Source organism: Phyllostomus hastatus, unplaced genomic scaffold (genome assembly GCF_019186645.2).
Source record: "Phyllostomus hastatus isolate PE091 unplaced genomic scaffold, TTU_PhHast_1.1 phas_contig_30, whole genome shotgun sequence".
Taxonomy (NCBI): Eukaryota; Metazoa; Chordata; class Mammalia; order Chiroptera; family Phyllostomidae; genus Phyllostomus; species Phyllostomus hastatus.
In genome coordinates, this window is record NW_025333841.1 from 904,896 (window position 1) to 932,566 (window position 27,671).

Genomic DNA, 27,671 nt, shown 5'->3' on the forward strand with positions numbered 1-27,671 from the left:
TTGCTAACCTTCCCTGTGATCTCCATTTCTGTGGTTCTGTTCCTGTTCTAGTTGTTTGCTTACTTTGTTTTTCTTTTTGTTTTAGGTGGGCTTGTTAATAACTGTGAGTTTGCTGTCATTTTACTGTACATGTTTTCTATCTTCTTTTTCTTAGATAAGTCCTTTTAACACTTCATATAATAAGTGCTTGGTGAGGATGAACTCCTTTAACCTGACCTTATCTGGGTAGCACTTTATCTGCCCTTCCATTCAAAATGAAAGTTCGTTGGATACAGCAATCTTGAATGTAGGTCCTTGCCTTTCATGACTTGGAATAGTTCTTTCCAGCCCCTTCTTGCCTGCAAGGTCTCTTTTGAGAAATCAGCTAACAGTCTTATGGGAACTCCTTTGTAGGTAACTGTCTCCTTATCTCCTGCCACTTTTAAGATTCTCTCCTCATCTTTAATCTTGGGTAATGTAATTATGATGTGCTGTGGTGTGTTCCTCCTTGGGTCCAACTTCTTTGGGACTCTCTGAGCTTCCTGGACTTCCTGGAAGTCTATTTTCTTTGCCAGAATGGGGAAGTTCTCCTTTATTATTTGTTCAAATAACTTTTCCACTTGTTGCTCTTCCTCTTCTCCTTCTGGGAACCCTATGATTCAGATGTTGGAACGTTTCAAAGATGTCCTGGAGGTTCCTAAGCCTCTCCTCATTTTTTTGAATTCTTGTTTCTTCATTCTGTTGTGGTTGACTGTTTATTTCTTCCTTCTGGTCCAAGCCATTGATGTGAGTCCCAGTTTCCTTCCCGTCATTGTTGGTTCCCTGTACATTTTCCTTTATTTCACTTTTCATAGCCTTCATTTTTCCCTCTAATTTGCTTTGATATTTAACCAATTCTGTGAGCATACTGATTACCAGTGTTTTGAACTTTGCATGTGATATGTTGGCTATCTCTTTGTCGTTTAGTTGTATTTTTTCTGACACTTTGATATGCTCTTTCATTTGGGCAAGTTTTTTGTCTCAGCATGCCTATTATATATAAGGGGCTGAGCCTTAGGTTTTCACAAGAGCGGGGAAACCCAGGTCTCTGCTATGGCGCTGTATGTGGGGGAGGGGTGTGAGAGGGAACAGCGCTGTTTGCTCTGTTCTCTGCGGGATTTCAATCACTTCCCCCACTACTCACAAGTAAATTAGGCCCTTCTGGTGCTGATTCCCAGGTGGGTGATTTTGGGAATCCCTGGGATTCCTGGGGGACTCTCCAATAAACACTCCTGAGAGCCTAGAGTTTCTCCCACTGCCACCTCAACCTCCACAGGTGTTTTAAAAGCAAACTCTGACTCTCACCCAAGATTTTTAACCTTAAACTTACAGATGTGGAAGTGAAAGCTGTATTTAACAAGCCTTTGGGTGATTCTGATGCAAGCTAATCTCCAGGAACACTGCTTTACTGAAGTGAACCTGGATATTACTTGTAGTTTCACATACAAAATCTACTTCTATATGTTTGATAATATCCACAGTAAAATTTAAAAAAAAAAGGAAGGTAGGAAGGAAGGAAGAATGGGGGAGAGAGAGAGCCAGAGAGAAAAGAGAGAAACAGAGGAAGAAAGGAAGGAAGGAAGGAAGGAAGGAGGGAAGGAAGGAAGGCAGAGAAAGGAAGGAGGAAGGAAACGGGCATCCCAGCTGTCTAGTGGACAGTTCTAATAACATCTCCAGACAGGTAATCTGAATCTTATGCAAAGGTGTCCAGAGGATAGAAAAGAGGGACTACTCCCCAATTCAGTCTATGAGACTAGAAAACCTTGCCCCTGAACCTGCAAACATAGTATGAGAAGCACATCAAATCAGTCTCGCTCATGAACGAAAGCTGAAAAATCTTAAGTGAAATTGAGCAAACGGAACACACCCGTACATACAAAACATGTACCCTGACTAAGTTACATTCATCAGAAGCAGGGTGAAGCAGGCTTAACATTAGAAAAATTATAGATTGAAGGGGGCAAAGGAGAGGTTTGTGTGCCCCCCAATACAGTCTGCCGATTGCTGCAGGTGCTACTTCAATGTGTATGTATACTCTTTGAATATCATTAAGATACACACTTATGATTTCTGTTCTTTTTTGATTATAAGATGAACCTCAGTAAATATTCTGAGGGAGAAAATCTATAAATAATGCTCATTGTATTTAACAGATTAAATGAATAGAGTCTTCTTCATTTCACTCCAGGCAAAAATGTGAAGTTTAATATCTATTCAAGGTTTTTAGGACAAACTTACTCATGTTAAACTAAGAATGTAAGGGAAGTTTCTTAATCTGATAAAGAGAAAGACAGAGAGAAAAAAGGATGGAAGGAAGGAAGGGAGGGAAGAAGGAAGGGAGGGAGGAAGGGAGGGAAGGAGGGAGGAAGACGAGTCACAACAAACCCAATTTAATATGCAGATGTTGGCGGCTGTCCCTTCAACATTAGGAACAACCCAAAGATGCCCACTTTAGCCATCTGTATTCCACCTTGTAGTGGATGCCCTAGCCAGCACTGTAAGAAACCCGTTGGTTGGTTATTGTACTTCTGGTACTCACAGATTCGCAGAAAACCACGGAACATCTACAGACAAATCATTGCATATCACTGAGTTGAGCACACGGTGGCTCACTTCAAACTCAATTCACTTTTCAAAGACTCCAAAGGCTTTCTGTAAAATAGATACAAATAGACAGATGCCATTTAAAACAGATATCATGTGCAAGAGCAACAGCACGGAGCAGTACCTTAGGATACATACAGTAAAAGATGTACAAGGTCTGAATGTGCAAAAGGTAAAACTAAATGCTGAACTGAAAGATTAAAACGTTAAAGAAGGCCCACGTAACTGGAGAGACAGCCCACGCTGGTGACTGGGGAGGCTGGACATCATAAAGATAGCCCATTCCCCCTTAAGTGATCCATGCATTCATCGAAAATAGACTCCAAATCTGTTACAAATGAGTTAGTTTCCAGGGAACATGGCATGCTAAGCCTAACGTTTATGTGGAAGGGCAAAATGCGAAGAAGAGTGAAGATATGCCTGGAGACTGATGCCCCAGAGGTGGGGACTTGCCCTGCCAGACATGTAGATGTCTCACCGCGAGATACAAATTCGGACAGTGTGGCATCGGCACCGGAATGCAGGAATGTATGCAACGGGACCTACGCTCAGAAACGGAGACACACACACACACACACACACACACACACGGACCACAAGGACTCCAGACAGGGCCGAATGCCCCCTGGGGGTGCAAAATCAGCCCGGGTTAAGAATCCCTGGCCTTGGAATACACCTCGATCTTAAAGAACACATGCTGAATTCTGTAAAAGTAAACGACAGAATACCAAGTGCACGAGTTAAAAAACGCATGCACATGCAACATTTCTCATCCAGAGAGAATAGTCTGGGAAACAGGGCCTGGGGAGCACAGAGCTCCACTTTACTTCAGGAGTCACTGGCCAGCCTAGTACTTCCAGGCTGTGGTGGGTTAGGAGGGCGGCGCGGGGGTGGGACTTGGGTGGGTGAGCTTTAGGGAACTCGAAGCTCACAGGTCGCCGGCCACAGCGAACTGTGGGAAGGCAGCGCTGGAAGCTCATTGGCCTTGTGGGAAGGGGCGGGAAAGCGAGCGAGCTAGCAAGGAGCGCCGGCGTCTTCCCTCAGGACTCTTGTCCCAGACCATTGCACAACCTGCTGGAGGCTGACCGCAGGCTAGTATCGGGAAGAGGGCCCCTCACTGTCCACGCCACTTCTTTCCTCCCTCCCGCCTGCTCTGGATCCCCCAAACCCTTCCACCTCCGCAGGGTGCCTCCACCCACCCCCTGATGTCCACGCTGCCCCACACCCTCACACACACACTCTGCAGGACCCCTGTGGGAGGGCCCATTGCCCCCAGCCTCCTGACCCCTGGACTTTTGCCCCCGGACCAGGCTGCCTGGGATTCTGAGGGGAAAGTGGCGGCGAACTATCGGCCTGACTGTGAGGGGGTGGTGCACTCCGGGTTTGTGTGTGCGTGTGTGTGTTGGGGGGGGCGGTGGGTGCAGCACAGGTGTGCTCCAGCATAATTTTGGAAGTGTGGAGAGGAGCATGGAAGAGTGTTGGGAGGCTGTGGAGGGAACGCCAGGTTTTGCACGAAAGCGGCTAGGGGTGTGTTGGTGCAAGAGAACAATTAGTGCCGTGAGGAGTTGGCTGCTGACTAGATCAGGCCTGGCTTTCGATAGGGGACTCAGCAAACTTCTGTTCAATGAATAACCGAGGGGATGAGTGAAAATAGTTATTGAAAGAGGGGCTTGTGATCCTGAAGGATAATAGGCTTTCTTGGAGTGCAAAGGTCTGCCGCCTTAAAGGGGCAGCAAGGAAATATCTAAGATTATGGTGGGCTGCAAGAAAAAGATCAGAATGGAGTGGGATACAAAAAATGAATGTAGGGCAAACATGAGACTAGAAATAGAATTGAGTGCCTGAGGCGTAGATTCATGAGTGGGAAGTGAATGCACGCAGAAGATTGGGAAGACCATTGTGGAAGTGGCTGCCAGGAATAATAATAGTGGAGTATAGCAGAGTTCAGGACGGTACACGAGAAGGGCAAGTAGTAATTGTTGAAGGCGGCACGAGAGTGCAGGTGTGTACCTGAAAGCGGGATCTATGTGGAGCGAAAGTAGGCAAGGAAAATCCTAATTGGATTGGAAGTATACAGGACCCAGGTCAAGAGTTCCTTGGAACAAGGCTATGCATGAGAGAGCCCTCCTGGGAAGGAGGCTACAGGAGCAAGAAGGGAGGGTGCAATGGGATTTCAGCGGTGAGCTGGATGAAAAGGAATCCAGCCCCTCCAGGTGGAGTTTGCCAAGGTCAAGGAAGGTCGAGGAAGTATGTTTGGGGGTGGGGGATCATGTGGCCATCCTGACCTCTGCTTCTGGGCCCACAACCAAGGATCCCAACGAAATGCCTGCCGGGCCCTGCTGCACCTGCACCTGCGCCACTCGCCTTCGGACCAGAGTCCCATGGGGGGATTCGACTTGTCCTCAGAAGATCTCCACGTCTTCACTCTGCCTGCTGCCACAAGCACAGCATCACTGACCAAGTCGAGGACCATGAGCACTGCTGCCTCTTGCAGACACGCCGCCTCGCTTCGTGAGTACTCTGTCTGACGAGGGCAAGGGAGGGCGGGCCTCCTCTAAGCCTGACTGACTGTAGACCTGCAACCTCCCGCTTTAGGAAGCAGCGCGAGGTCTTGCCTGCTAAGGGTTCCTTGAAGAGGAAGCAGGGGGCACCCCGAAAGAGGCGCCTGGCTCGAGGACTGATGACGAGTGGAGCCGCACCTCCCAGAGATCACAGCTTTGTGAACAAGTTGGCCACTGAAGAAGGAGTCCTCAGTGAGTGTCTCTGGCCAAGGAGGGAACCTGGGTTTGGGTGTAGGGAGTAAGAGTAGTTCCGTCACCAGTCTTACTGCCCACCTCTGATGTGGCCTTGGGCAAGGTATTCCTTGGGCCTTAGCTTCCCCAAGTGTAAAATGTCATCAGTATTATCTACCAAGTGTTGGTGGGGAGGATAAACGTGGGGAGGGGAGTTGAAACGGCCCACGGTGAGATGAGACCTCAGGTTGGGAGCCAGGTAGCGTGAGGTGAGATGAGGGGGACAGGGCCTCCTAAGCTGTTTCCAGTTTCCCATAGCAGGGAAAGAGAATGCCATGGCCCAGCTTAAGGCCCATGCCTGTGAAAACCCCAGGGAGGTAAGGAGAGTCTGGGGCCAGTCGGGGAGGCCCCCAACTCAGCCACTGCCCAGACCCTTTCCTCTGCCTTGAAGTTCTGTGTTCCATCTCCAAGCCTGCTGCAACTTGCCATGTGACCCTGGGGGAAAGACACTTCTCCCTCTGGGCCTTGGTTTCCCCAGCTGCAAATCGAACAGCTGGTCTTCCATGTCTTCCCAGCTCTGCGCTCCAGCTTCCCAACTCTGGGCTCCTATCCTCAGCCCCAAACGTGCCCACATCTCCTCTCCATGGCTTGCCTCCTACCCCAGCTTAGCCGGTGCTCTCTGCTCCTGCAGGCAGTCTCCCAAGGAGCTCTGCTGATGGATTATTCCCCAAACTGTTTGTCTCTGTCCTGGACTCCAGCTCCCTTGAAGACGCAACCAACAATTTCTGCTTCCAGGAATTGCCACAGGACCCATGTCCTGATCAGCACGTGAGTAGACTGAGAGGAAGCATGCAGCCGGTCGAGTATTGTGTTATTGGGGGGCCCATCCTTGTGCTTGATGCCATGGGAGATAGAAGGAGGAAGGGGAGGCAGTGGTGGTGGTGGTGGTGGTGGAGGAGGGGGAGGGGGGCGGGGGAGGGGGAGAAGGCAGCATCTCAGACTAACAGGCAAAGACAGGGCTCTCCCAGCCTTGCCACTTCCTACTTGTGGGAGACGTCGGACAATGGTGTTTATGTCCCAGAGTCTCCATTTGTTAGTCAGTGTACTGAGAGGGGACAAAATTCTGCACCCCCAGCATTGGCAAGAGGACTAGCATAACACCTGCCACATAGCCGGCCTGTAACAAATGGAGGCTTTTATTCCATATGAAACAGATTGATGGGATAGAAGGTCCCGCTGGAGAGGGGGGCCATGATGGTGAGGGCCACCGAGGCTCAGGGGAGAGTCCAGAGGCCATTAGAGAAAGCTTTGTGGAGTTGAGCCCCCCTGCTCCTTCAGGTCCCATAGGGTTTGGGGACTAGGGAGGCAAGAACCAGTCTGCACAGGGACAGTAACCCCATCTCCCCAGGTGCTTTGTAGATTAAAACCCAGACGCCTGTGGTTCCCCATAGTCTTCCCCGTGGCCCTGGGAATTCTGAAAACGCTGGCGGGGATTAATGTCTCAGGAAAGGTATAGAGAAAAGCGCTGGAAACGGAAACGGGCCAGGCAGGGGAAAGGACTTGCCCAAGCCACAGCGAGTAATGGTCAGCAGGCCTTCGGACTCTCACATTCAGACATTGCCCCTCTGGATGGTCAGCAGGCCTTCAGACTCCCACATTCAGACGTTGCCCGTCTCTGTCTACTGGTAGTGTGTGTCTTACGGAGGGTTTAATCCCCTGGCCTCTCCTTTCCTTGTTTCTGGACGCTCAACCCTGGTCCTCCAGCCCTGCGCCACCCTTCACTGTCCTCTGCTGCAGCCACAGATCCTGGGAACATAGTCGGGTCCAGAGCACTGACAGGGGCCAAGCTTAGTGAGCGGGAAGAGCAGGGACGCGTCAGGTTGGGTGGAGCCTTCAGTGGGACTGGGGACTGAGGGGCACTTGTGGCACGAGGTGGGGAGGTGTGGGTTCCCAATCCCATTCTCTCCCACCCTTTTCTTCGCAGGTTCCCACAGCTTTCGACCAGCCCTTGGTTTCTGCCTCCTCGGAGTGGCAGCGGAAGCTGGAGGCGGCCGAGGCACTGCTGATTCTGAAGGAGTCTTCCCGGCCCCTTCAGGCTCCGTCTCCCCGCTGCAGCCTTGAGTTGCACCAGGTAGCTTGGTCCTTGAAAGGCGAGCTCTGGGTGGGAATAGTTGGGAAACGGGATGGCGCTGTGCTAAGCGGGGCCTAACTAACTGCAAAGGCAGGGATGGTGAGTTGAACCTCCCTGGGCCCAGGCACCCAAGCTCCTCAGTCTGACGCCTGAGGTGGCGGTCAGTGGCCGTTCAGTGAATCATCCGTTCGTGGACCTTTGCACTCAGCAGCCAAGGCCCAGTGCCCCGATGTCAGGAAACCAGGAAACTGGGCCCCCCCCCCGCCCAAGAGTGGCAGGCACTTGCCCTGGGGCGTGTAGCAGTCCCAGCCCAGGAACCAGGCCTCCTGACTGTCAGCCCAGAATTTTTTCTACCCAGACCCCTGTCATCTGCTGTGGCCTGGGGAGGACGTTTAGATAGGTGAACATGTGCCGAGTCTGGAAGGGGACTCTGCTCCCTGCCCTCGCGGAGCTTCCAGCGTAGATGTGGAGCCCGGGTGCCATCACAGGTTGTGTTTTGCAGCCAAAGCTCAATGATGAGCCTGGAGAGGAAGGACCGCAGGAGGTCTGAGGACAGAGAGACACCTGCGGGGGGCGGGGGGGGGGGCGCTGAGAGGGAAGAAGGCTGGGCACTCCCAGACCCAAATGGTGGATGGGGTATGGTGTGTGAGTGAGGCAGCAACGCTGGAGGAGCTGCTGGAACAGAAGGGGGGTGAGGCTGGAGAGGCGACCAATCACAGAGGTCTGGCTTGCCAGGCTCAGGAGGCTAGACCAGCAACTGTGGGCGTTGAGGAGCCAGGGAATGTGTGAGCTGGGGCGGAGCATGTTCAAAGACCTGGGGGCTTGGCAAAAGGAAATGTGGTGGCTGTGATGGAGGGACCTCTGGTGGCAAGACTTGAGGTGGGCAAATCAAGGGAGAAGGAGTTCTGTGCAATTATCCAGGTGGCAAAGCCTCGACTGGGTGGAACCGAAAAGGAGGGGAGAGCCGGGAAGGGAAATGCATGCCAGCCGGCACTGACCTCTTCCTTTCTGTCTACAGCTCCTGCTGGAGATAGAGGGCTCCAGCCTTGCAGCCCCTCTCTCCAACCCAGGCCGGCCAGCTCTGTCTCTCTGCCTGTTGGACGCCTGGGGCGCATCTCCCTCTTGAGCTAGAAGCCCAAAGGAGGAGGCTTCTCTAGAATAGTGCCTGTGTACGCATTCGCAAGATGTTTAGTGTTGAAAATGCTTAAAATGAAAAACATAAAAGCCTTCAGGTCCTTCTGTCAGCCTTCAGGCCCTTCTTATTATATGGGGCAATTCCTTGACGGAGGACACATACCCTTGTACCTCCAACCCTTACTCCCTTGGGTCCTGGGGCCTTTTTATGTCGTATGAAAACCAGCTTCTGCAGTCTAAGCTGATCAGTCTTGAAACTGAGTTCTGTGTGTTCATGTGCTCCTATGCCAGATTCTGTATTTCACTCGTGATTGGGAACTTACCAGGGCACTCATGGTTGTACCCATGCATGTGAAAGCATGATGATTTTTCTTGTCGTTTTTGTTTCTAGGGTTGTGTGTGTGTGTGTGTGTGTGTGTGTGTGTGTGTGAACAAGTTATAAACTCTTGTTGTTGTAAGGCACTGCGATAGAGGAGTTGTTTGTTACCACAGTATAACCTAGACCACCCTGACTCTGGAAGACTTGCTCGATTCAATTTCAACAGGGAAAATCCCCGTACTCAATGACTGGGATTTCTTAATGTGGCTGGATAAGAAAATGGTAGAGCAAAGGGGATAGGAGCTGTATTCACTCCGCAAGTAAGTGCCTACCCGCTGCCTGGCATAGACTGTCTCCAGTTGTCCAGGGGGCCACAGGTTGAAATGTCTGGAGGACCAAGCGGATCATAAAGATGAGAGCAGCCCAGATGGGCTCTGGCCACCTGACGGTGCATGCTCTACTTAATTTAAGGGTGCAACTGCCATCTGGCTCTAACCAAATGTTGCCAGGCAGGAATGTGGGCTCTTTGTTGCCACATCTCCTCATTTTCAAAGACAAGGTGGGATTCTAGATTTCTATGTAAAATCTCAACTTTAAAATGTTTCCTATGATTTCCTCTTTCTTTTAGACAAGTAAGTGTTTTCATTGTTGTTCCAATGGAGTTGTCTCGATTTTCCCCTCACCACACCGCCCCTCCCGGCCCCTCCCACCCTCGGAACTGTCCCCTTTTCTCTTTGTTCATGTGTCCTTTATACTTGTTCCTTGATGGCCCTTCCCTATTTTCCCCCATTATCCCTTTCCCCTCTCCCCTCTGGTTACTGTCAGTTAGTTCGTTCTTTATTTCAATGTCTCTGGTCATAGTTTGCTTGCTTATTTGTTTTGTTGATTAGGTTCCAATTGTAGGTGGCACCTATACATTGGTGGTATTTGTCTCTCAGCCCCTGGCTGAGCATTTCACTTAGCATAATGCTCTCCAGTTCCTTCCATGCTGTTGTAAAGGGTAGGAGCTCCTTCTTCCTTTCTGCTGCATACTATTCCATTGTGTCAGTATACCATAGATTTTTTTATTCACTCATTTACTGGTAGGCACCTAGGTTGCTTCCAGCACTTGGCTATTGTAAACTGTGCTGCTGTGAACATTGGGGTGCATAGGTTCTTTTGAATTGGTGTTTCAGGATTCTTAGGGTATAATCCCAGCAGTGGAATTGCTGGGTCAAAAGGCAGTTCCATTTTTAGTTTTCTGAAGAAAACTTCAGTTTGCCACAGTGGCTCTTTGCCACAGTGACTGCACCAGTCTGCAGTCCCACCAACAGTGCACTAGGGTTCCCTTTTCTCCACAGCCTGGCCAGCACTTGTTGTTTGTTGATTTGTTTATGATGGCCATTCTGACCAGTGTGAAGTGTTACCTCATTGTGGTTTTAATTTGCATCTCTCTGATGGCTAGTGAGAGATGGTGAGAGGTGGGGTTGGGTGGAGGTGGGAATGTGGTGGTGGGAAAAGGGAGACAATTGTATTCGAACAACAATTAAAAATGACAAAGAAAAAATAAAAAGAGAACTAAGTCAAATAGACGTTGCTTCTGGATCCAAAATGCAATGCAAACAATGCTACCAGCCCTGACTGGTGTGGCTCAGTGGACTGAGGACCAGCCTGCAAACCAAAGGGTCGCTGGTTCGATTCCCACTCGGGGCACATGACTGGGTTGTGGGTCAGGTCCCCAGTGGGGGGCAGGTGAGAGGCACCCACACATTGATGTTTCTCTCCCTTTCTTTCTCCCCCCATTTCCCTAAAAAATAAATAAATAAAATTTTAAAAACAAGACCCTATGCACCCCAATGTTCATAGCAGCACAATGTATGATTTTCTCTTAAAGCCCTACACGTGTGCCAAAGAAAACATCCATGCAGGCCTGCTTTGGCCAATGGAATGCCAGTTTGGTTCTAGGCCAGGGTATATTGTACAGTGGCGGAAACTGAAGCCAATCAGGACAAGAAGGCTCAAAGGAAGGGAGATGAATTAGACCCAGAGCCTCCCTTTGACGGACCCATGAAATCTGAAGAAGAATCACTATCATTTATTTATCCTGTGCCCACATAGGCTGCTAAGTACATGGAGTGCGTTGAGTGAAAGGTCCAAAACTTGAGATGACTGACATTCAGTGAAAAGATGTTTCAGAAATAGTCCCTTCAGTTTGTACACAAGGCCACCAATGTGCAAAAAGCTATGTGGGGATAGGATGCAGGAAGCAGGCAACTGAGAGAGAGGAAGGGAAGGGGGAGAGAAGACGATGGTACGAAGACAGGGAGGGAAGAAGGGAGGGGGAAATGTGTTCCTCTACATAAGGGACGTGGCTCCTGAGCTGCATCCAGCCAAGGCTGCCTCCCTCACACAATGTTTTCAGAAAAGTATCTCCTGTGGTATGCCTCTGTTCCTGGAGAACAGATCCTTTGTGCAACTTGACAGGAAGATATATTTGCCCCCCCCCTTTTTTTGAGTACTGGTACTCCCCTGGATCACTGGGACACTCCTGTGAGGCAGACATGTGGTCCCAGATAAGCTACAGTAAAACTCATGACTGCCATTTAATGAGGACCTTTTATGTATCAGACATTCTGTCGTGTGAATTACAAACAAATAGACAGATATCTTTCCAGTTGTCCTGCAAGTTGCGTGTCAGTCAAATGTTACAGAAGAGCAAACTGAACCAGAGAGTTCAAGTGATTAGCCCAGGGTGACACAGATGATTAGTGATAAAGCTGGGACTAGACCCCCCGGGTCAGACTAAGATTTGGGCACACCCTATGCCACCCCGCCCCCTGAGAAGCTTTCCCAGCCTGAGTCAGGCCTCTGTCTCCTGCCCCCCCCCCAATCTCCAGAGATTCCTGCTGTCTCCATTATTATTGACTGCTGCATAACGAATTACCCCCCAAAACATGGTGGCTGAAAATGATGCAGTTATTATCTCAGGGGGTTGTGGGACAGGGACCTGGGCATGACTTAACTGGATCCTCCACTTCCCATCTCTCACGAGATTGCAATTAAGGCTGTGGTTTCATGTGAAGGCTTGTCTGATAAAAGATCCACTTCCAAGCTCACTCCTGTGGCTATTGGCAGGATCCTGCTTCTCGTGCATTGTTGGATTGAGGCCCTCAGATTCTCTGTGGCTGTTGGCCAGAGGCTCCTTGCCATATGGGCATCTCCACCAGAGCAAGAATGCAAGAAGAGCAGAGAGAATGAGTGCCAGTGAGATGAAAGTCAGTCTTGGTATAGCTTAACTTCACAAATGACATACCATCCCTTTTGCCACATGCTACCAGGTGGCCCACACTCAAGTGGAAGGGATTGTACAGGGGCATGAGTGCCTGAGTGCCAGGATGCAGGGATCTGTAGACGCCATTTTGGAGGGCAGCCTACCACACTTGCTCTCTGTGTCCACCTCAGCATAGTGAGCCCCTGCCGGCATCAGCTGCCTTGATGGAGCTAATGGTTAATGGGTCACCTTGGACAGTGCTATGCAATCCTAGCCAGCCTCCTGTAGGCCCACTGGATTGGACCTCATGAACACTTGGGTCTGCCTGGCCCTGCCTTCTTCCCCATCCCCACCAGCCATGCTTGGTCATTGAGCCCATGGGGTGTGACAGCAGCTAGCAAGGGAGCAGCCTCCTGTGTGAATGGAATACTCTTATCACTTGAGCGGGGCTGGGAACCAGGATACTGTTCCTGGTCTCTCTTGGAAAAAAAAACAAACAGATGAAGAGCCCAGCTCTTGCACTGAGGCAAGGCTGACCTGTAGAGAACAAGTTTATAGAAGGCTGGGTCCTGGGTTATCTGTAAAAGCTGCTGATGAGTTCTTGCTTCTCTCCTCTGGGTCGGGGTTCAGGGTTGTAGAATCCCCCATGCTCACCAGAGACATCAGGGGACCATTTCTAAGGCGATGTGGGGTCACCCTTGCAGGAAGGGGAAAGGCTCTGAGGCCACACAGGGGCCTAGGGTTATTCAGACACCAGGGAAGGGATCTACTCTAGGGAAGAGATGAGTGAGCAAGGGATGGGGATGCTTTACATGTCCACAATACTTAATTCAAAAGTCGAGAGAGACCTGAAGCAGTTAAGGCAAAATATGTTAAATAGGGTTGATGGGTGCTGTATTGCTCTCTCCGCTCTTAGGTGGGTTTGAAGGATTATGCTACCCTAAAAGTGGAAAACAGAAGAGAAAGAGCAGATTGGTGCAGCCACTGTGGAAAACAGGATAGAGTTTCGTCAGAAAATGAAAAGCAAAACTGCCTTTTTACCCAGCGATCCCGCTTCTGGGGATACGAGGTCTGTCCAGAAGGCATCCAGCCATGAAATATGAAAAATGGAGGCATTTATTGAGGAAGATACAAGATACAAGAAACATTGTACATAAGACAATGATGCCTCAGTCTCCTTCAAGGTGGGCCCCTTGGGACCTCCCACAGTTCTCCCAGTCGCCACCACCGGCCCCGTCATATTTTCCCGAATCTCGTCAATGGTCTGAAATCTCTTTCCTGTCAAAGGTGCGTTTAGTTTTGGGAAAAGCCAGGCGTCACGGGGCACCAAAACTGGGCTGTAGCAGGGATGAATCACCTGGGTGATTTGATGTTTCGCCAAAGAACGCTGCACGAGACGTGACGTGTGACTGGGCGCGTTGTCGTGATGAAGGTGCCAATGACCAGTCGCCCAAGCTGAGTCCTTCTGAATCATCCAAATAGTTTCAGCAAGAATGCTCAAGCTTAATGCAACATTTGATGCAGATTCGTTGCTCTTCTCACTCAGTCATTTTGAATGCGACGACCACACAGTACACGTGCTCACTCAACAGGGTCTACCGCCCCCACTGACTAGTACAGTGAGGCTGTCATTGTTCACACATGTGCATTCCAGTCCACTCTCCTTGGCTGCCAGGTCACATTGGTGTCACACAAACCATTCTCGTTATATTAACAACGGCTGGCCTTTTTCCGAACAGCTCTCGCCGTATATCCTAAGAATCCAGAGACACTGATTAGAAAGAATACATGCACCCCTGTGTTCGCTTCAGCCATATTTAAAATAGCCAAGATCTGAAAACAGCCCAAGTGCCCATCAGCAGATGAGTGGATGAAAAAAGCTGTAGCACATTCACACAATGGATTACTATGCAGCACTAAAAATGAAGGACCTCTTACCCTTTGCAACAGCATGGATGGGCCTGGGGAGTATTATGCCAAGTGAAATAAGCCAGACGGTGAAAGGCAAATACCATGTGATCTCACTTACGTGCGAACTCTAATGAACAACATAAACTGACGAACAAATAGAAACAGAGGCATGGATACATGGAACAGACTGGCAGCTGTCAGAGGGGAGGACATTTGGGGGGCTGGATGAAAGAACGTGAAGGGTTTAACCAAATACATCTATATCTATATATCTACGTATCTATATATCTATAGATATCCCCCATTGACACAGACAACAGTGTGATGAAAGCCAGAGGGAAAGGGGGGCTTGGGGGTAGGTGGAAGTGGGCAGAGGGGGGATGGATGTGGATAGAAAGAGACTTTGCTTTGGCTGGCGGACACAGGATGCAGTGTGCAGATGATGTTTCATTGAGTTGTACACTTGAAACCTGTATGGTTTTGTGAACCAATGTCATCCCAAGACATTCAGTAACAAATTATTTTTAGAAGGAGGGACGCTCATAGTTCCTGTGCCCCAGATTTCCTCGGTGTGGCTCAGAGACAAATGCAGCAAGTTCAGGGGCCTGGTGAACTCGGGCTGGGGGCTGGACTCCCCTGGCATAGCCTTAGCCACGATCCAAACAGTCCCAGAAAGCCCAGGCTTTCCCCAGTTCTGGGAAGCACTCACCAGACTCACCTCTTCCCCTGCTGCTGTTTTACTGGAATACATAGCAAGCCCAGCTTACAAAGGGACATGGTGTCCAAGTGTGAGATGAATGACCTGAGGTGATGGACAGGCCAGGTACTGGAGGGACTCTTTTCAGGGGTAGGGTGGGGATCATTTGTAGTCAGTGTATAACTTAGTGGCTCTAATGCCTCCAAAAGCCTCAGGTTCTGTAACATCTCTCCTTCTGACCCAACCTCTCCGTCCCTTTGCTGGTCCCCTCGTCCCCTGCCCCAAGGGCTCTCACTCACTCAGTCAGTGCCCAACAGCCATATTTTTGAAATATGCCCCAAGGCACAGGAGTACAGACTCATATGGTTAAGTAAAGCGGTGACACCCTCTCCCCGACACCTCCCCACCGAAAGAGGCAAACCATAAAGCACAGGAGGTGGATGTCGGTACGGAAACGGACAATAAATACCATGAAGCCAAAAGAATCAAGCACATCACATTTATTTCAGGCCCAGTGACCCAGAAACTGGGGAAGTAAGAGCATGTGGCAGCAGAGGGGGCTCGATCACCCTTCACCAGCCTGTGTCTGTGGCACTGTGGTCTCAGCTTCCAAGGGACTGGTATCCTCCCCTATAAAGGCAAAGCAGAATGACAACTAGACTCTTGGGAACCCTGGGGAAGTCAGGCCTGGCCCAGGGGCTCTCCGGGTGCAAGGGGAATGAATGGGAGGCACGCAGGCTTGGCCGTGAGCAGTGGGAGAGGCAGAGGCTGACTCCGAGCTCTCACCTGAAGGACTTGGTGAACAACGCCAGGGCTCTCTGGAACCGGCTCCTCCAAGACCCTTGAGGACCAGCAGACCCCTTGAGTGAGCCTGTGCCATTGGATGAGTTCTCCGTGGTGTTGACAAAATACATGAAGGGCACAGTGTCTTCTGCTGAGCCACTCCTGTCCTGGAAAATAGAGGAAATTCATTCTGGCCAGCACTGACATCTATTGCTACCTTCATCAAGTGCTTGTTGAGGGCCTGCCATGTGTCCACCCTGCTCAGTTCTACGCACTGGGGATACAGCAGTGAACTCTAGAGACCTAGATCCCAGCCCTGGGACTGATGATCTGTGGTTCTAGAGGGAAACCGGATTCACCAGGGCGAGACTCAGCAGCTGCCGGATGCCAATGAAGTTCATGTTTTCTGATCAAGCCATATTATTCCTGTGAGTCCCTGGACTCATCCCCCCCAAAAGGCAACAACACCAGTGCTTCTCAAACCCTCGGGCATGCTGTGGAGATGAATGAGGTAGATCCATCAGCACCTGTGAGATGCCACGTGCCTGTCCTTTCTGAAAGGGCTTATTGCCAGGGGCCAGCAGAGCTCTTCATTCTGTTGGGTGTAAAGAGGCTAAGGGCATGCCCCCTCCTTGAACTCCATCCCCCACCTCCCTGGCCCAGATTTCCACCATCCCATCCTACAGATGAGGACACTGTGTTCAAGCAGTTGATACATTCTCCGACATTCCTTCAAGTACTGAGATGCCTCATTGACTAATACCATTGTTTCCTGTTCTTCTCCCCCGCCCTCCCTTAAACTCAGTCTAATCAGGCTTCCAGCCCCATCACTCCACTTTAATTAACATGGACACTTAAATGACTGACTGAGAGTGATGGCTCCCAATTTCTACAGACTTCTATTTATGAATACATAAGCCTAAAGACTTCAGGAAAGACTGATTTGTGCATTGTTTACTTTAAGCTCTAAAGAAATTCAAACCCAGGCAATTGTCGATTGTACTTTCTCCCCACCTGCCCCTTCCTCACACCCAGAAGCCCAGTTTGTGGCACTGGCTGGTGTGGCTCAGTGGACTGAATGCCGGCCTGGGAAGCAAAGAGTCGCTGCTTCGATTCCCAGTCAGGGCACAGGCCTGGGTTACAGGCCAGGCCCCTGGTAGGGGGCGCTCGAGAGGCTACCACACACTGATGATTCTCTCCCTGTCTTTTCCCCTCCCTTCCCCTCTCTCTGAAAATAAAGAGATAAACTCTTAAAAAAAAAAAAAAAGAAGCCCAATTTGTAGACCGAAAGGCTGTGCCAAATCCCTGAATCTGCCCCTGAATTTGCAGTGAGCAGAGCCCCAGCTTTGCATGGATGCATGATCAAACTCCAGGTTTCTCTTCCACGTGGCAGTGGAAGCCAAGGCAGGCCATTCGAGGGAAGCACAGATCCAGAAACTTGCATCTCACAGAGACCCCGAGACCTTTGGCTGTAATTCTTGAGAGTCGAACTGCTCTGTCAAGGCTCAGACTCAGCCCCGGGGACCCTTCCCAAGGACCTTGAGGATTCCCAGGCTCAAACAAGGTCTTCTAGAGCACTGCCATGGGTCTTAAGGCCATGACATCTTAAGACCTTGAGCCCCCAGGGCACTGGACTAGGAAGCATCAGTTGTCCCAGCGTGCTTCTAGTTCTGGTCGTTCTGGTCTGTGGCAGGAGGAAGAAGGACAGTTGGGAGATGCACAGTAGGGTAGATATATTAAAGCTGGTTAATCCTTGCTCAGTGGCTCTCTGAAGAATCTACACCGATTCACACTGACAACATCAGTGTATGCTACCCATTTGGTATAATTAATTATTTGAATATTTGTCAATTTGCAGTTTGAAAACATGAGCGTCATTGTATTTAATTTCCATTGTTGCTTGTGGTGTTGAGCTCCTATCGTTTTTGTGTTGGCTGTTTGCATTTCTGTAAACGGCTTGTTCCCAGTTTTTGCTAACTTTTCTACTTTGTTTGGTGTGTGTTTTTACAGTTGTTTCATCAAAGTTCTCTGTGTATTGTAAATATGATTCTTTGGTCTGTTGCAGTTGAAGACCATGTTTGCTCCCAGCTTCTCACTTCTCTTCTTAAAAAAAGGTTTTATTTATTTACCTTCTGAGAGAGAGGGGAAGGGAATGAGAAGGAGAGAAACATTGGTGTGCGTGAAATACATCTATCGGTTGCCTCTCCCACCACCGCCCCCCCCCCACCACCACCGTCTGGGGACCTGGCCTACAACCCAGGCATGTGCCCTGACTGGGAATTGAACCGGTGACCTTTTGGTTCTCAGGCCAGCACTCAGTCCACTGAGCCACACCAGCCAGGGCCTCTCCCTTCTCTTTTCATTTCATTTCATTTCATTTCATTTCCTGTGTCTTCTCGTATAGCCGCTTTTCACTTGGCCTGTGCATACTGGCTGCTTGATTTAGTGTTCACCACGACTGTGCAAAGTTGGGAATATTCACCCCACTTTTCAAAGGTGGACAACAAGAATGTGAGAAGGTGCAGGGATTTGCTCCCAGATGCTAACCTGAGATCCTGAGCAATGAGTGTGCGAGATTCAAAAGCTATGCAGTATACAGATGATGTATCATAGAATTGTACACTTGAAACCTATGTAATTATGTTAACCAATGTCACCCCAATACATTTAATTAAAAGAAAGCAAACTATGCAATGAGTTGGGCCCATGATGGGCTGTCTGCCAACACTAAGGCCCCTTAACATCTGCCTCCTCCAAGGCATAGAGGGGAACATAAAGTCCACAGCAAAACTAGCCCCCCCTTTTTTCCTTTAGAGGCACGTGCCCGCTTTAAACCCACACGACAATGTGTTGCCGAAGAACAGGATGTGTTAGTGGGCCCGATGGGCACAAGAACACCTCAGTGAGAATCAGGAGATCTGGGGCCCAGGACCAGACCCGTCACTGACTGTGGCTTTGGCTAAGTAACTGACCGTCTCCTGGCCGCTTCTCTAAAACCACAATAGCAGTTCTGACCCTCCCTTCATGAGTTCCGGTGAGAGGAATTCTCTGACCCCAGCTGGGGTCCAAGGAAAGGGGATGTGATATACCCGCAGCAATCATGTGCGCAGCCCACACACTCCTCCCCACTGCAAGCTCTCAGCTATTGCTCATGTCTTCACAATTTTCATGCAAATGGCTGAAGAAGCAGGCACGGAGGACAAATGAGATCCAAAGCCTGCTTCAAGGTGCACGACTTCGAGGAAACTGCCAGAGTGTTGGCTCTGGGCCCGGTTCAATGTGTGCCGCTCTGAGGAAGTGGCACCCCACTTAATCCTCACGGCCCTCCTGAGAGGAAGGAGGTATTATTCCTGTAGTCCTTGGACTCATCCCCCCCTCTGCACAGGGGGACAACATCAGTCCTTCTCCATCCCTCAGGAATGTTGTGGAGATGAATGAGGTAAATTCTACAGCACTGGGAGACATTAGAAAGCACAAGTCCAACCGATTACTCATTCGGTCAACTGCAGGAAAACCAGAGCTGTTTGTAGTCCACATGAGATAAACGCTAACTTATTACGATTCATTATCAATTGCCCACTGGTGGTAACATACCTGATAGAGGTACAAATGCCACCCCCCCAAAATCACGGTTCCTGCCCTCTGAAGAAATATGAAAAGTCACCATTACTTTTCATAAGGGGCCAGTTTTGCCTGGCACTTCTCTACATGCTTTGTCCCATTTAGTTCTCACCGCAAGTAGAGAACACAGGATAATGATTTCCAAGTCTAGCTCCTGCCTCTTGGAGGAGATAGTTTACATCCCCTTCATCACCCCCCCAGAGGACATTATTGAGTAAGGAACCCCAGGCCAAAGCTTGCCAAACCATGCACCATGGTGTGTGCCACTAATGGTTTATGGGACGTCCCCGAAAGATAGGTCTTGTTGGCTCTCCAGTGGCCAGTCAGGGCCTGAGGCAACCTCTTTTGTTCATTCACACCAATGGTTCATACTCATATTGCCCCAAATGAGTAAGAACCACTGATCTCGGGCCCCAGCTTCACACCATACGCCAGAACACGATACACTTATTATGTGTGTTATCATGTATAAATAAAACAGAATACCTATTCACACTCCCAGTGGGGTAGAATTTTGTTGATTTCCTTTGGCACTGTGAGCATACTTAAGGCAGCTTCTCATCAACCCAATGGTTCCATGAATTTTAGCAGAGTCCAACTCCAGACCTGACATCTTCAGCCTCCCACTGAATCCTGCTTCTCTACCTGCGACCCATATCTGGGTGCATGGTAACCCCAGGCCACAGGTCACTCAGGCCGGGAACTGGTGTCACCTTGGGCCCCTCTCTGCCCCTCTGCTCCAGGCCCACCTCCAACCTAAGACAGTGCCACCCTCTCTATGCTATGGAAAACATCTCTCAAATCAAGCCATTTCCCTCACCGCCCCCCCTTGCACTATGTTCTGACACACATTTTAAAACCCACAAGAGAGTGGGTGTCCTGTGGGTGCAGTTTCTCTGTCAGCCTGCCTTTTGTCTGTGATTAAGAGCAGGAGTGTCTGAAGATGGCCAGTGATGAACGAAATTCACTGGTGGGGTCATGGATACAAGCAGAGACCACACTGGCCCCGTCTGGTGAGATCTCAGTGCATTTCCTCACACTGGAGTCACAGAAAAACCAAGTCCCTCTTCATAATCGGCACAGGGAGGCTGGGTCAGCCTGTTGTGGGAGTGGCCCACAGGAGTGTGCTCTCCCTTGGAAAGGCTGAAAGGTTGAGCTGCCCACCGTGGGAAGCTGAGGGCCTCACACCGGGGAGTGTCAGCGAGATGCAGCTTTCCCCATACAGTAAGAAGACAAGGTTTATGTGATTTGATGGGCACCCCTATGAGGTCCACTCACTTGTTCTACTGTGCCGGAAAGGCCCACCATTAGACTCCATCTTTGGCATGAGACCAGTGGTTTTCAGACCATGCTCAGGAGCGCCCTGAAGTTCTGTAGAATTGCCCCGGAGCACGACAGGGAGCAGTGAGTGAAGGGTACAGCAGATGTAGTTCTTTTCTCCCTCGGGTTCCCACCATCATTTTATTAATAGGAGTAATTCCACAGTGGTGTGTGGTATGGGATGACATTGGACCTTGTCACCTAGGACCTCTGACCCCCTTAATGGGCAGCTTTGTTGGGTGTGGGACTGCAAGTACAGAATCTCCATCCCTAAGAGGATGAGCTGTGACACACAGTAGATCAGGACGCCATGGCTCCTAGTTGGGAACAGTGGTGCTTAGGCTGAACTGGTGTACTAGAAGGACCCTTGCCTCAGATTGACCAGGGACCAGATCCTGGCTCTGTCCCTTGCTGGTGATGCGACCTCAGAATAGAGCTCACACCTCTCACCTTGTTTTGGATGATTGGAGAATGAAAGAAACACACATAAAAACCCCTGTAACACAGAAGGCCGTGTAGGGTTAGGCAGAGCTGAGGGCAAATATTGCCATGTTCCTAAGGTTGCCCAGGAGTTACTGGGATATGGCACCAGAGAGAATGAGTGTAGAAGGGGCAAAATCAAACAAATGGAGAAACAAACACACTCGATCTCTTGCTTGCTCTCACACTCCAATGGTCATCTGTTCACCATAAGAGCCAGGAGATTTGGCCGGCCCCATACCCTCTACTGAGAAACAGTGCGTCTTACTCACCTATCTGAGCCATCCCCTTGGGTGCAGAGATTGTGACATGATGTAGTTGGGGCTGGAGGTGGGGATGTAAGGACAGGAGGAGAGCTCAGAACTTGGGCTCAGTCATATTTTCAGAAACAAAGATGGAAGACTGATGACCCACTCCTTTCCCTACTGCTGACCTGTCTGACCCCTTTCTCCACATAATTGTCCCCTGTGCTCTGACTCTTCACCTGACCCTTCAAGGGGCAATGGGGCCCCTCTTGAGATGCACAAGTTCACTCATTCCCAGTCATGGCTGGTGGTAAGGGGAGGCATATTTAGCACGTTTCAACAGATTCTGAGCCCTCCACAGCCAGAGAAGGACCAGACGGCTTAAAGATGCACAGAACTAAGAGAACATGACTTACTGAAAACCCAGGCAGGCAATCACTTCCCGGAAGTGCCGAGACCAAAGAGCAGGAAGGGCTTGCCCGAGGCCAGCCAGGGGGAACACGGTTACCCCAGGCAGGGGGAACCGGGATGTAAATGGGGGAGGCACACGGGAAATGCCCTGTGATTCTGGGGCTGGCAAAGGAAAGTATCTTCTGCTGCGAGGCTACAGAATGCAAAGGCTTGTGCAAAGTGGGAGGCAGGTAAGGCCACGTGGTGCATCCAAGCCAAGAGTGGCTGAGGTGGATGAGGGAAGCCCGAGATCAAATCAACAGCAGAGGTGTTCCTTTCAGGAGACGATGTGTCGTGTTGTGTCTGGGTGTCAGTCAGCGTCTGGCCGGTAGTGAGCAGATGTGTTTCTGGGTCCAGAGGGCTAGGGAGCTGTTAGGGTCAGCTTGGGGAACCCTGGACAGGGTGGGGTTGTACCAAGGGCGAGGAACAGAGGTGATGGCTCCTTGTTGCCTAACTCTGCTACATTAAATCCCTTTCTGCTGCTTGGGTTTCAAGTGTGGCTGCTGAGTTGTGCCCCATATTTGACCACTAGATTTCATCATATCATTTCTTGTTTCAACAACTATTCGTGTCCTAAAACACACACGCGCGCACGCGCACACGTGCACAGAAAGACTCTCTCTGACACCTCCAGTCGTGTCCAGTGACTGATGTGACAGCAGCTACAAAGGAGAGGATGCCCCACAGGCTCCCTAGCCCCTGGGAGTTGGAGCTCCTCCCTTCATTTGGACAGGGCTGAGACCTAAGATGTGAGATCCCAGCCCCCTGTGGAGAAGCAGCAACATGGAGCTGAACATCCCCAGAGTTAAGGCCCAGCTTAGGAGAACAGAGCTGTTGTGGGGGGCGGGGAGGAGGGGTGGTTCTTAGGCCATGAGGATCAGCTGCTGAGATACCAGATCTAAAGCAAACAAGTCACACTAAGATTAACCGTTTCCTCTGTTCTGTAGCTATGGGTGCCACCTTGGCTGCCTTCTAGGGATGTAGGAAAAGGGCTGTGAAAGGGCTGTGGGACTCCCCCACATGTTGTTTCCTACCTGAACCCTACCTCCGCTGGGGTTCATTAGTGCTTTAAGACGCTGGACCTCTGAACAACTAAAGGGCAATTAATTCACAAAGCAGGCCCTGCCCAAGTACTTTTTCCTCTCCTGGCCTTGCATGGAGGACTATGTGAGTTAGGGGGAAAAGAATATTTTGGTGCTCCTGTGTTGTAATTAGGATCTTTGACCTGAAGGAGAACATGCAATACTTTTGCCCACTGGCCGGGTAATTCTTGGTGTCACAATACACAACAGAGCCACAACCTGTTCTGAGGTTAAAGGGATAAATGTGCTCCAGCCCCCCTGGATAGACTTCCCTAGCTGATATTATGTTGCAGTACATACCCAGGTCACCTTAGGAGGTGGAAAAACCCCTCATCATATGAAAATGAACACTGCATAGTTAGAGACGAGGTTGCCTGTTGGAGGGGTTCTGTCTCGTGATGCAGTAGGGGTCTGGGAACTGACGGGGCACATGGGGCCTAAGAGATTTTCTTAGGATCCAGGGATTCTTTTTGCACATGGCCCTCCTCCCTCACCTCCATGTAAAATACAGCCTGGTTGTTCTCAGATAAGAAGACCTGTGTGTGGTGTTGGGGAAAGAGAGTTGTTATTCCTCCCTCATCCCTATAGTCATTAACCCCCATCGGAATCAGAGCTGTCCGCTGTGGAAAATTCAATCAGCCCTGGGGAAATCTATTGCGACTGTGACCGAGGAAGCAGCAGCACTGCCCCACAAAGGAGTGTGTACAGCCTTATAGGACTGAGTGAGATGGTAGCTCCCTCCCTCTGCCGCCACCCCACCCCCCCACCCCCACCCCCACCCCACCAGCACCACAACTGACAAGCCCCAATTCATCTGAGGCTGGTGTCAGCGTTGAAAGTTACATTGTTAAAAGGTCGAAGCAAAAACAGTCCAGCCTAACAACGTTTATTTCAGGCCCAGTGACCCAGAAACTGGGGAAGTAAGAGCATGTGGCAGCAGAGGGGGCTCGATCACCCTTCACCAGCCTGTGTCTGTGGCACTGTGGTCTCAGCTTCCAAGGGACTGGTATCCTCCCCTATAAAGGCAAAGCAGAATGACAACTAGACTCTTGGGAACCCTGGGGAAGTCAGGCCTGGCCCAGGGGCTCTCCGGGTGCAAGGGGAATGAATGGGAGGCACGCAGGCTTGGCCGTGAGCAGTGGGAGAGGCAGAGGCTGACTCCGAGCTCTCACCTGAAGGACTTGGTGAACAACGCCAGGGCTCTCTGGAACCGGCTCCTCCAAGACCCTTGAGGACCAGCAGACCCCTTGAGTGAGCCTGTGCCATTGGATGAGTTCTCGCAGTTGTCAGACAAAACAACAAATTCCTTAGTGACTTTAACCTGGCCTTTCACGTTCTGAAAAAAGAAAGAGTAAGTTGTCTTATCCTAATGCGCCTGTCTTCCCAGACATTCATTCTCTTATTCAACAAGTATTATGCGCATGCCCAGCCCTGTTTTAAGTGCTGGGGATACAACAATGACCGCTACAGACCCCGCCCCAGGGCCCTGGGGCTGACATCTCAGGAGGACAGAGAGAAATCAGACTCACCAGGTCAGGGGGTGGAAGGAAAGGAGTGAAGATCATGATCCCAAGAGAGTGCGATGTGCCCGCAGCGACCAACAGGACTTCCTTGAAGACAGCAGCTAAGCTTCTCACTCTGCTGAGTGCAAAGAGGCTGAGGGTCTCTCCCCTCCACGCCCCCTTCAGCTCCTTTGGCCCCACCCTGCCTTTCCTCCCTCCCACAGCCCAGCACACACTACTCAAGCAGTGGATACATTTCTGGTGTTGGACATCCTTTCTGCTCCTGTGTACCTTACTCCCACCCCTTCTTCTTTCCTCTGAACCTCCCAGCAGGCTCAAACCAGGTGTCTGCTTGCTGAACAACAAGAACAACAAAGCAAAGGTGTTCATGCAGATGGTGAGTTGTCATTTGGTGGGGATGCCGTAGACAGGAATGGGTCCAAATGGGTTATTAAAGCAAGGAGGGTGGGCTGGGTGCTGGCATCCACAGTCCAAACCAACAGCGGAGTTTCTCCTCTCAGACGGTTATGTGAGATGCCACGTCTGTGAGACAGTCAGCATCTGGTAGATAGTGGACAGGTGGTTTGGAGCCTGGAGGGCTTGGAAAATGTGAAGGACAGAGGGCACAGGCCTGTGCTGGGCTAAGGGGGAAGCAGAACAAGTGAGGCGAGAGCTTGTTGTTGCCTATTCCTGCTATACAAAATTCCATCTTGGACTTTTGGGTTTCAAGAGAAGGTGTCTAGTTTTGCCCCCTGTTTACCACCCAGAACTAGGAGGGTCTGTGCCGCTGACTTGAAAAGGCAAACAGTACCTGGAAGGGAAAGAGGAAGTAGGTGGCCTCAGAGCCTTTTATTTGGTTTTTAAAATAGTAGTGTTGTTTAGGAAAGCATCTTTTATATAACTGTGAAAATACAGGGCTGATCTTCTCTGGGAGCCTACGGCCTGGCCTGGGGGTTATAGAAATGAATGAGTCTCTGTTGCTGCTTCAAGCCATTCTGCAGGAGAGAAGCAAACACACACCCACACAAAAACAAAAAGCAAAAAAAGACCAAACCCCCAAAACAATGGATGATTGCAATAGAGAGAGGTGGAAGGAAGGTTACATGGCTATGGGAGGACAGAGGAGGTGCAGCCACCCAGCCTTGGGAGCTGGAATGGAGTCTTGGAGATTTCCCAGAGGAGGCATACCTGAAATGAGTGAAGAAAGAAGTTGGCCAGGAAATAGAGGAAGGGGAGAGTTTTGCAAGCAGAAGCCTAAGACAATAAAGTGAGTTTTTGCAATTGAAAATAAGCAGACCCAGGTTTCTGTTCTAGGGGTTAAGTGGAAGTCAAGGTCAGTCATGAGGTTCCAGCAGGGGAGTAGAAAATGGTGTTGCACAGAGATACTGAACGCTGGGTTTTGAAAAGCAAAAGTTTTTGTTATTTTGTTGTTTTTTTTTTTAATTTTAGTAAGGGTCCATCAGTTGTTGTCCCTTTGTGATTTACAGTATTTTAAATTTGCATTTATTGGGGTGACATTGGGTAATAAGATTACATAGGGTTCAAGTATACATTTTTACGATACATGCTCTGTGTACTGCATCGTGCGCCCACCACCCGAAGTCAAATCACGTACTTTTTGAATGAAGTTCCTACCCAAGGCACCTCACAACGCAGAACTTTTCTCCTATGTCTTCTTGTAAGATTTTCAATTTTACATTTTACACTTAGAGCTCTGATTTATTTTGAGTTAACTTTTGCATATAGTATGAGGTACTGAAGTTTGTGGTTTCTTTTCCCTTATGGAGATTCTTTTTTTTTTTTTCCCCAGCACCATGAGGTAACTATTAGTTAATTTAATCATCTTGGCGTCTGTGTCACAAATCAACTTACCATATATATGTAGGCTTATTGCTGGGCTTTCTACTTTATCCATTGATCCATATTATGGTCTAACATTATGGTAATACCACAGTGTCATGATTTCCATACCTTTGTTGTAAGTCAGGGAATTTGGTAGTGCGAGTCCTCCATTTTCGTTCTTTTCCAAATGGCTTAGGCTATTCCGTGTCCTTTGCATTTCCATGTGAGTTTTAGTAGTAGCTTTTCATTTAAATTATGAATATGTCAAATCTATAGATGATTTACTAGGGAATTGACATCTTAAATATTTTTTGAGTCTTCTGGTCCATGAACTTAATACTTATACCTCCATTTATAGAAATCTTCTTTAATTTCTCTCAGCAATATTTTATAGTTATCTGTGTACACATCCTGCAAATATAACGTTAAAACTCTCAGTAGGTATTTCATGTATTTTGCTGCTATTATATGTGATTTATAAAAAAAAGGCCATCTTCCAAATCTTTGTTCCTAGTATACTGAAATTTTTTTAAAAAACAACTTTTCTATATTGACTTTCTCTCTTTTGACCTTGTTAAATGGTTTATTAGATCTGGGAGAGGCTTTTTTTGTATTTTCTGCATAGACTATCATGTCTTTAGAAAATACAGTTTCTTTTTCTTGCCTTATCGGCTAGGGGCCCCAAGCATAATGTTGACCACACATTGTAAGAGCAGAGATGTTGACATATTCCTAATCTTTAGGGAGAAACATTCCTCAGTCTTTCGCCATTAAGTATAATGCTGGCAGCAGGTTTTTGGTAGAAGCACTTTATCAGGTTGAAACTGTTCTTAAGTTAGCAGATGTTTTCATCATGAATAGATGTGTTGTATTATCAAATGGCTTTTCTGTCATACATTGTGATAATCGTTGTTTTTCTTTCATTCTCTTATATGGTAGAATGTACTGATGCATTTTTTAATGTTAAAATAGTCTTGCATTCCTAGAATATACTCTGCATGGTCACAGATTATACTTTTCCTGTATCACTGGATTCAATTTTTTTAAAAAATTTCATTAGGGAGTTTTATACGTATGTTCATCAGGGATATTGGCCTGAGATGCTCTTTTTTTTCCCTCTGTAGTGTCCTTTTTAAAAATTATTTTTATTTTTTGTATAAAAGTAATGCTGACTTCATAAAATTCCTGTCTTCTCCTCTTGTATTTTCTGAAAAAGTTCTATAGGACTGCTACTATATTTTTGTTCTAAATGTGTGATATTGTTTACAAGTGAAGCTCGCCAGGACTAAAGTTTTCTTTATGGAAAATTTTTGAATTAAAACTTGAACTTTAAAAATCATATAATACCATTTTTAAACAATCTTTAGAGATGGCCAGCAATTAACTACATGTACTTATTAGATAATCAGACAATTCTAAGCATGCACTATCATTGGTAAATCCCCACCTTTTCTCCCAAAGAAAAGTTTGCCTTCAATACATAGGAAGTTTCTTGGCAGTGTAAAGCAATTTTCCTTGGAACTGAGAGGACCTTCCTTTCTCTTTCTCTC